Raw genomic sequence first — 11,566 nt, forward strand, 5'->3', positions numbered from 1 at the left:
TCTTCCCCCTGGTGGTCAGGGTGTTCTCAGATGGGAGGAGCTCTGTTCAGCCACAAGCCAGGCTGATGGTTGCCAGTACAGCGGTAGTGGTGGGAGCTTCTCCTGCCTCCCCAGCAGTGCTAAGGATGTCTGACTGCAGCTTAGGTCTGCTCCCTGCTGGCAAGTGGGCATCCCCCGAGGGCTGCCGGGTTGCCAGAGGGATGTCTGATTGCCATCTTAGACCCAATCCCCCAGGGAGTGGGCCTAAGCCAGCAGGTGGTCATCCCCTGAGGGGTCCCAGATTGCGAGAGGGCACAGGCCGGGCTGAGGGCCCCCCCCACCCCCCTGGTGCACAAATTTTTGTGCACCGGGCCTCTAGTATTTCAATAACCTCCTAATTGGTGTCTCTTCCTCTGTTTTTTCTTCCCTGTAATAGGTTTTCATATATATATATTTGCCTTTGTAAATCACCCTCTGATCAGAACATTCTCCTTCTCCCAAACTTTCCATGGCTCCCCGAGTGGAAGACGTGGTGCCCTGGGCAGCTTTCTCTGACTCTGAGTCTCCCCTTGCTGCCCAGTCTGACTGGAATGCTCTGTTCCCTCTCCAACCGCATTCTTTCTAGGTATTTTTGCTACTTGTTTTTCAAAATGCAGCTCAACTATTTCATCCTCTTTGAAGTATTAAACATTCAAACAGAGTCACTTTCTCCTTTGTGTCATTAATTCCATTTGTACTAGCTAGTTCCATTCATTTCATTTACCTCCTGTTTTTTAAAGAATTTACATATTTGGTCATTAATCACTATCAGAATGTGTGTTTTTTTAAATAATTGGTGTTATTTTATTTTCTCTATCCTCAGGATTTAGTGCATCAGCAGGTGCCCAATAAATGGTTTTGTAATAAATGAACGGTGAATCAATTATACATGTATATTTAAGTAAAAATTGGGGGCGGGGGTTTAAAGAAAAACATTATTGCCTCTAAAACACTTAATCAGGGGGTCTAATAATCCTCACAACTTGTATTTGATATTAGATATAGCAAATTCCTCACTGTCTTGTTTTATTCATATAGCTGCATCTCTCTGATAAAAGGAAATAATGTGCATTCAGAATAATTCTTAAGACTTCATAGCTTTATGCAAGCAAATTAAATGGCATTGTCAATATGTCACATACTGGGGGGGGGGGCGGGGGGGGAGTAAAATACAGAGACTTACAAGGTTTTAGCCTGCTTTATTGAGGCAATTTAATAGTGTTCTGACTCACCCTCTGACGTCAGTCAGTGATTTTACTAGAATAGGTAAGGTAACTTCTGTACAAATAAGCTCTGGGCCATTTAAAATGCTACAGTGGAAAGCTGACCGAATAGCATTCATTCATCAGCATTTATTAGAGGCCTACTATGGAGACAATGTCTAGTCTCTAAGGACAAAAAAACACCTTTGATCGCAACACTTGAGATTGCAGCCTATTGGGGTTGACTGACCTCTAATTCAATGCCGACAATGTCAGAGAATGAGAGCTCTGACTGAGAGATGAACAACTTATTCCAGGAGCCCAAGGACAGTGAAAGCAAGTCAATATGAGGGTTCCAAAATGAAGGCTTAGGACAGAGGTTTTAAGGAATAAATAGAAATTCAACATGCAGGACAGAGGGAATTGACATTTAAGAACAAATTACAATTTTTGAAGTCAAAAACACATGACTAAGATTCAGTTGAGCTCCCAGCTAAGAGTCAGCATCCACCACCAGGGGTGTGTTTGAACTATCCTGGACACACAGTCCAATCCAGCTGATGATTACATAACTGGTAGGCAGTAAAACTAGAACTTAAATACAGGCCTTATGACTCTATGTCCAGTGATCTACCCTCTGTTCCACTGCTGCCCACCAGATGGAACTAGATGAAGCAAACACAGAATTTAAGATCAGCAGAGCAGAGGAGTGAGGCACTCATATTACTAAATTACCCAATCTGGGATTAGAATCTCAGCATTGCCACTTACTAGTTCAGTGAAGTTAGATAAGCTTATTACGGTTCTAGACCTCAGTTTCTCTATTTATAAAATGAAGTTAATAAAAGTCTCTACCTACCTCATAGGATTATTATAAAGGCTGAGTTAATGAATATAATATCTCTGGCACATATGAAATTATAGCTATTATGAAAATGCCACTATTTTATTATTTTTAACCTTTATAACTCTGTCAACCTTATCTATAGTTTATTGTCCACCATTATGGTCTCAAAGAATGTAACGGCCTTCACTTCTAAACAGCCCCAAATGTTTGTTTTTTCCTTGCACACACACACACTATCAGCAAACATCTTACAGCCAAATGCATGAACTTGACTATAATGAAATCTACCAACATTACAGGTATTGCTAAGATTGAAAATTCATCTAGATAACACAAAACCAGTGTTCATTATAGCTTTAATTAAATTCCATCGGGGTGTTTTATCTACTCACTTATCTGTCTTTGAAGTCCCTCGTAAGGTCAGGAACTTTATCTGGACATAAAAACTAAATAGATTTTGATGACTCTAAATCAGAAAACACTAATGCCATTTCCTTATCTCTGTGAAATAGTCTTTTCTGTATACAACCTCTAATTACTACATAAAGCAATTTTGGTTCTATGTCCTCAATTTGCTTTTGAGTAATTTCTTTTTTTTCTCCCTGTCAGCTTTCCTACTAAAACCTTAGTTTTGTCCTCCATGTAGGTATATAGTTTTTAAAAGCAATAGAACAAATCTTTGCATCTCTTCCTCTGTGTGGGTATTGAATTAACTATTATTTATTGTACTCATAATGCTCACTCTACTTTATAATATTTAAAAATTACTATCTGGAAATTTCTTCTGAGAAGTAGGTAAAAGCTAGCACTATAGGTTTGATTATACAACATATTTCATATGTCTGAGGGGAAAAACAGAAAACAATACACTCTCTTCCCCTTTTGTGTAACAATAACAATATTTATGTGCAATACTTATTTGGAAGCCATTTGCTGCCTTGAAAAATATTTTGTTTTATTTTTGCCAAAAATCAAACTGTCCAATAAACAGGTTCTACAATACTCCTGTACAAGGAGATTGTGTCTTAGGATTTCAGAATTTGTTTATTTGAAAAGCAATAGGCATCGTGTCATGATAAAAAGAATGTAGACTTCAGCATTGCCTAGAATTTAAGTTCAAAGCTACTATTAAAAATGTGTGAATTTTGGAAACTTAACCTCATACCTCTGCAACTGTAAAATTCTGTGAGATTACTGAAAAATATTAATGAGATAAAGTGTGTAATAAGTATGACATTTAATAACTGCTCAATACTGTTTCCTTTTCTTCTGTCTTAATATTTTGCTAAAAGGAAGGTACAGAATTCAAGTGCTTATCGTTTACTCAACAAGGGTATTTTATGTGCAATGATACATGACCACCACACATGTGACTATAGATGATGATATTCAGGGTCTTGATATAGCATACAAGAAGTAGGTCTCTCCCTTACACATAGTACAGTTATAGCCTTATACAAAGTACATAGCTGCAGACAGTCCTCATAGCCGATTAGCCTGGGGGTCAGTCCCTCTCACTGACATGCCAACAGCAATCAAGACTCAACTACATTAGGAGAGTGCACACAGTACATACAGTGGGTGCATCTAGAGTGCCAGGGAAGGCTGCCCAACTGGGTCCTATAGAGCATTGACTATTAAAGGCCACTCAACCAGCCCAGGAGACACAGTAGGTCTACCTAGTACATAGGTATAAATATAGAGAAATGACCAAAGTGAGGAGACAAAGAAACAGGTCCCAAATGAAAGAATAGAAAAAGTTTCCAGAAAAAGCATTAAATAAAATGAAGACAAGCAAACTACCAGATAGAGTTCAAAACAATGGTTATAAAGCTGTTCAATGAACTTAATGAGGATTTCAACAGCATAAAAAAGGACATAGAAACCATAAAAAGTTATCTAGAAATAAAGAATAACCTAACTGAAATGAAGAATAGATGACAGGGAATCAACAGTAGAATAGATGAAGTAGAAGACCAGCTTGGAAGATAAGGAAGCATACAACATTCATTCAGAACAGCCAAAAGAAAAAAGAACATTTAAAGACCCTCTGGGACAAATTCAAATGACTGGCATTTGCAAGATGGGGGAGCCAGAAGAAGAGAGAGAGAGCAAGAAGTCAAGAACCAATTTGAAAAAATAATGATGAAAAACTTCCTAACCTAAGGAAATAAACATAGAAGTCCAGGAAGCACAGAGTCCCAAACAAGATGAACCCAAAGAGGCCCACACCAAAAAACCTCATAATTAAAAAGCCACAGGATAAATACAAAGAGATAATCTTAAAAGCATCCAAAGACAGTTAGTTACCCACAAGAAAGCTCCCATAAAACTGCCAGGTGATTTCTCAACATGAGCATTTCAGGCCAGAAAGAATTAGCAAGAAATATTCAATGTGATGAAAAACAAGGACCTACAACTGAGATTACTTTACCCAGCAAAACTATCACTTAGAATCAAAGAACAGATAAAACACTAAAATAATAAAAGCATATATGCAAATAGACTGAATGGCTGAACAGAGGAACAAGCGTCCAGATGACCATCTGGATGAAGCCAGGGCTGCAAGGGCTGAGGTAGCCAGGGCTGCAAAGGCCTACCCTTAAACAAATTTCATGCATTGGGCCTCTAGTAAATAATAAAAGGGAAATAGATACATATCTATCAGCAATTACTTTAAATGTCAATAGATTAAATGTTACAATCAAAGGACATACAGTGGCCAGATAGATAACAAAATAAGATCCTTACATATGCAGTCTACAAGAAACACACTTCATATTGAAAGACACACACAGACTGAAAGTAAAAGGATGGAAAGAGATATTTCATGAAAATGAAAACAAAAGAAAAAAAAAAGCTGGGGTAGTAACACTTATACCAAACCAAATAGACTTTAAAAACAAAGGCTATAACAAGAGACAAAGAAGAACCCAGTAACTTTGGGGTATTTATCCGAAGAAACCCAAAACACTAAATTGAAAAGGTAAATATATTCATATGTTCGTTATAGCATTATTTCCAATAGTCAAGATATTAAAGCAATCTAAGTGTCCATCAATAGATGAACTCATAAAGAATATGATTTAGCCATAAAAAAAGAATGAAATCTTGCCATCTGCAACAGCATGGATGAACTTGGAGGATATTATGTGAAGTGAAATAAATCATATAGAGAAAGACAAATATCAGATGATTTCACTCATATGTGAATCTAAAAAAAAATACACAAACAAGCAGAACAGACAACAGATTTATAAATACAGAGAACATTTTGAAAGCTGCCAAGTAGAAAAGGTGAAGGGATTTTGAAGTTCAAATTGGTAGTTACATAATAGTAATGGGATATAAAGGACAGCACAGGAATATAGTTAATATTATTGTAATAACTTACATGGTATCAGATGGGTAATAGATTCTTTGGGGTGATCACTTCATTGATTATATAAATATCTAATCATGAGGTTGTACACCCAAAACTAATATTGTACACCAACTATAATTGAAAAATAAAAAATGTTTTAATGTAGTATATAAGAAAGAACAATCTTCTCACACAATATCTTGCACAGAAATGTTTATAGTAGTGTCATTTATACTATACTATATAAAATTGAGCATCTTTCCATATATATGTTGGCCATTTGTATGTCTTCTTTGGATAAATGACACTACTGGAAACTCAGATATCCTTCAATGAGTGAATGAAATGGTTAAACAAGCCATCGTTTTATGGACTACTACTCTGCAATAAATTGAAATGAACTATGGATAGACATACCCTGGAAGAATTTCCAGTGAAAAAAAGCCAATCCCAAATGGTTACATACTGCATTACTTTATATAATTCTTGAAGTGACAAAATTATATAAATTATAAATAGTGGTTACCAGTGTTTAAAGAGATGGGGGCTGGAGATAAATAGTATGGCTACTAAAATAGTATGGCTACTAAAAAGCAATATGAGCAATCCTCATGATGATGAAAATATTCTGTTTCTTGATCACATAAATGCCAATATACTGGTTGTGATAATTTTGCAAGTTGTTAGGAGAAATTAAGTAAAGGGAACATAAGAACTCTATGAATTTTTTAATAGAACTGCATGTGAACCTATAATTAGATCAAAACAAAAAGTTTATTTGTAAAATGTCTGAATAATCTGCTAGTTCTATTTTTCACTTTTCTGGAACCTCCTGATGGTTTTCCACCAGGACAAAACCATTTCACTTTTCCACGTAAAATGTAAAAGGATTTCAATTTCTCCAAATCCTCATCAATAGTTGTATTTTTGAATATCTATGTACCTATCTGTATATCAGATAGGTGTGAGGTAATGTATCATTGTGGCTTTGATTTGCATTTTCCTGATGATTAAAAAGATTGAGCATCATTCTATAGACCTGTTGCCCATTTGTATGTCTTATTTGAATAAATGTATATTCAAGTATCAAATGTATAACCATTATATATTTACTAGAGGCCTGATACATGAAATTTGTGCAAGAGCAGGCCTTTGCAGTCTCAGCTGCCTCCATCCTCACAGCACAGGTTTCATCCAGAAGGTCATCCGGAATAGTGTCCGGATGGTCATTCTGCTGTTTGGTCAATTTGCATATTATTCTTTTATTATTATAGATGTTATTAGTTTTTTGCTTTTGTTTGTTGCTAATGAGTTGTAATCATTTCTCATATATTTTGGAAATTAATCCCTTATCTAATACATAGTTTGTAAATATTTTCTCCCATCCCATAGGCTGCCTTTTTACTCTGTTAATTGTTTTTTATGCTGTGCAGAAGCTTTGTAGTGTGAAGTAGTCACACTTGTCTATTTTTGCTTTTGTTACCTGTGCTTATGGTGTCGTATGCAATGAAATCATTGCTAAGACCAATGTCAGGGATGGGGGGGGCAGGGGGTAGGAAATGGAGACTTGCTAATCAACAGGCAAAAATCTCAATTATGCATGGAAGTTGCATAAGTTCTAGAGATCTTCTATACAGCACTGTACCTACAATTAACTATACCATATTATACGCTTAAAGATGTTTTGAGAGACTAGATCCAATATTAAGTGTTCTTAAGTCTGAAATCACATGTCACTTTGCTTTCTCTAAATGTCTCCAACTTATACAACAGAACACGTCTTATTATAATTAAAAACTTTCCTCGATGAAACAGAAACCTATCACTGTGTGGTGAGTAGCTTTCTGGAAAATGAAAGTCATAAAGAAAGTTGTTACAAATGACTGTTCTATGGATACATCATCTGAAAAAGTAGAAAGATGTTACTGTCTGAAACTTGCTACAGTCAGTACTTTCCAATTACAAAGTCATTTATTAGAATCAAATTATACACTTTTTTATAATTAGTGACTTGGACATTTGGGGTTCATGCAATTTTGATCACCTATGGAGAGTCTATTTCCCAGAATATCTTTCCACTCAACATTTCTTGGTAATAATAGAAATGTCACATCTCCTGTTAAATTATATCAACCACTGTTAAGTCAAAGAACTTTAGGAGAGAACTGAAGATCAAAGACTGAAACCCACAATCTGTTAAAATCACACACACACACACACACACACACACACACACACACACACACACACATCCCACAGTTCATCAGGCTGTGACTTTGTCTTGTTCCTTTCACCCAGGATGACATACCCAATAGGAGAATGTGAGGTGAACAACCCTACCTATTATTATTTTACCGTTCACTAGGTAGTCTGTCATTTCTATGTGCTTAACAATGTACTGTGCAGGGGTGGGCAAACTTTTTGACTCGAGGGCGACAATGGGTTCTTAAACTGGACCGGAGGGCCGGAACAAAACCATGGATGGAGTGTTTGTGTGAACTAATATAAATTCAAAGTAAACATCATTACATAAAAGGGTACGGTCTTTCTTTTTTTTTTTTTAATTCATTTCAAACGGGCCGGATCCGGCCTGCGGCCCGTAGTTTGCCCACGGCTGGACTAGAGGCTAAAGACATTGTAAATTACCAAACCAGAGGCCCTATGGTGCTGGATTTTGTGCCAGAGGAGTTTGTGGCTGAAGTGGCTGCCATTTGCATACATTTATCTGTTTGTACTCAGCACCAATTCTAAGTTCTCCCTTGTATACACAGACTCAGGAAACCTGGAAAGGGAGCAGGATTGTGCGGCTAAATGCTAACAATGGAAGGCTAATGCAGAAGACTCAACTTTGTTAATTTTATCTAGAGTTTTGTTTTATATTCCATTGATTTTTGCTCATTTTTGTTGTTGTTGTCTTCTTCCTACCCATTTTGAATATACTTTGCCATTGATGTATGTTGTTTCTAGCTCCTTACAGTGGAACTTTTGGTCATTAATTTCAGATCTTTGTTGTAAGAGCATTTAAAACTATAGATTTATCTCTAAATTTCTAACATAAGCATATAAGGTTTAAAATTCCCTCTAAAGCCTGATTAGCTACATGTCACAGAACTTGATGTATTGTGTTTTTAGTACCATTCAATTCAAACTATTTTCTAATATCCCTTGTGATTTCTTCAATAATCCATAAAGTATTGACAAGAGCATTGGTTAAATTGACAATATCTGTGGTGGGGAGAGGGTTGAACATCTAATTGTTATTGATGGTAATTTATTTACTGGCATTGTGTTTTCAATATTTTGAAAAACGTGTTGTAGCTTTTTATGGCCTGTCATAAGGTCCTTTTTCAACATATGGACCACTGATTATTCTGGTATAATTATTCTATCAACTTCCGAGGACAGAGTGTTAAAAGCTCCAGTAACGATTGTGAAATTGTCTATTTTTTCTTTTAATTCTGACTATTTTTGCTGCATGCATTTCAAAGTTGTGTTGTAAGGTGCATACACTTTTACAATTGTTATGCCTTCCTGGCATGAATTTTATTTTATCATTGTGATATATCTCCCCTGGTCTCTGGTAATACACTCTGTTTCAACAGCCTATTGTATGTAATAGTAATATTGCCACTTCAGCCTTCTTAAGCTTACTGTTGTCAAGGTGTATCTTTATCTTCTATTCACTTTCACCTAACATATCTTTGTGTTTAAACTTATTTCTTGTGAATAGCAAACATTTAGGTCTTTTTATACAATCTCTACCACTTTATTGCAGTGCTCAGTCCTCTACCATCCAATGCACTGTTATATGATTTGACTTACTCAGGATTTTCTATTTATTTTCTCTGCTTTCTTTGTTGTTGTTTTCCTGATGTTTTTACTTTGGTACCTTATTTTGGATTACTTAAGTATATTTTAGAATTTTAACTTATGTATTTGTGTTAGCTATATTTCTTTGCAATCTTTCATAATGGTTGTGCTAGATATTATATTATACATTCTTAATTTTCACAATCTGCTTAGCCAATTTTGTATAATTTTATATAAATAGAAAATTTCTAACATATAGTTCTGTTCAAAACCACTTTATCATATATTATTATAGCTTTTTATGGAATGTATTTACACATATTATAAACCAACAATATAATTTTATCAATTTTGTTATATAATTAAAGAAATTAAAAGAAAAAATAGCTTCTCATATTTAGCCATATTTTTACCTTCTCTAATATTCTTGATCCCTTCCTAAAGACTTGTTTCCATCTAGCATAATTTTCCTTCAACCTGAAGAAATTCCTTTAACATTTCTTTTAGTGCTGGACTAATGACAACTACTTAGATTTCTTTTATCTGAAAATGTATTCATTTGCTTTCATTCTTAAAGAATATTATCAATGAAATATTCTAGGTTGGCTTTTATTATTTTCTTTCAGTCACTTAAAGACAGTTGCCCATTGTCTTATGGCATTCAATGACTCTGTTAAGAAGTCAGTCATCATTCAAGTCATTGTTCCCCTGTATGAAGTGTGAATTTCTTTCTCTAGCTGTTCTCAAAATGTTTTCTTTATATTTTATTATCATCAGTTTATACATGATGTAACTAGGTTTTTTGTAGTTATCACAATGGACTGAGCTTCTTTTATGCCTTTCCTCAAATTTTCAGCTGCTGTTTCTTCAGATATGGCTTCTGTCCCATTTTCTCTCTCCTCTCTTCCTGGCACTCTCTTTACATGTAAGTTAGAGCTTAAGCGTGTCCTACCTGCCCCTAATATTCTGTTAATTAGGGTTGTGTTTGTTTTTTGTTTTTCAATTTAGTTTGCTCTGTTCATTATGCTGCATACTTTTTATAGCTTCAAATTCACTGAATTTTTGGCATCTCCATCCCTTTCTGAATTCTAATACCCAGTGATGTTTTTAAACTTCAGATACCATATTTTTCAGTTCCTCTCTTTGATTTTTTGATTGTTGATAGTATTACAATGTCCACCATTTCCCCCCCTCCACCTACCCCACACTGGACCCCCACCCTTTACCACATTATTATCTGTGTCCATGGGATACATTTATATGCATATGTGTTCTTTAATTAATCTCTTCCAGGACTCACCCCCTCTGAGATCTGTTGGTCTGTTCCATGCATACATGCCTCTGGACCTGTTATGTTCATCTGTTTATTTTGTTCATTAGATTCCACACATAAGTGAGATCATGTAATACTTGTCTTTCCCTGACTGTATTATTTCACTTAGCATAATAATCTTCAGGTCTATCCATGTTGTCTCAAAAAATAAGAGCTCTTTCTTTTTTACTGCTACATAGTATTCCATGGTATAAATGTATCACAGCTTTTTTATCCACTCATCTAGTGATGGGTACTTGGGCTGTTTTCAGATCTTAGCTATTATAAATAATGTTTCTATGAACATAGGGGGGCATACATTCTTTCCGATTGGTGTTTTGGGTGTCTTGGGATATATTCCTGGAAGTGAGATTAATGGATCAAATGGCAGTTCCATTTTTAATTTTTTGAGGAAACTCCATACTGTTTTCCATAGTGGCTGCACCAGCCTGCATTCCCACCAGCAGTGTCCTAGGATTCCCTTTTCTCTACATCCTCTCCAACACTTGTTATTTCTTGACTTTTTTCATGGTAGCCATTCTGGCGGGTGCTAGGTGATACCTCATTGTAGTTTTAGTTTGCATCTCTCTGATGATTGGTAAAGTCGAACATTTTTTCATATGTCTATTGGCATCTGAATGTATCACAGATCATGGCATCAACAGTATTAGTTGTTTCGGCTGGATGCCAAGAATGTGTCCCATGCCTCTCTCTAGCTTCCAGTTGTTTACTGACAATCTCTGGCATTCCTTTGGCTTATAGATGCATCACCCCCGTCTCTGCCTTCATGTTCCCATGGTGTTCTTCCTGTGTTCCTGTCTATCTGGGTCTAAATTCTCTCATTTTGTAAGGACATAAGTGATATTAGATTATGGTCCACTCTAATGACCTCATTTTAACTTGATTACCTCTGTAAAGACCTTATCTCTAAACTAGAGGCCCGATGCATGAAATTCATGCATGGGTAGAGTCCCAAGCCTGGCCGGTGATCAGGGCTGATCTGTGGGGTGATG

Source organism: Myotis davidii, unplaced genomic scaffold (assembly GCF_000327345.1).
Source record: "Myotis davidii unplaced genomic scaffold, ASM32734v1 scaffold576, whole genome shotgun sequence".
In the NCBI taxonomy this organism is placed as follows: Eukaryota; Metazoa; Chordata; class Mammalia; order Chiroptera; family Vespertilionidae; genus Myotis; species Myotis davidii.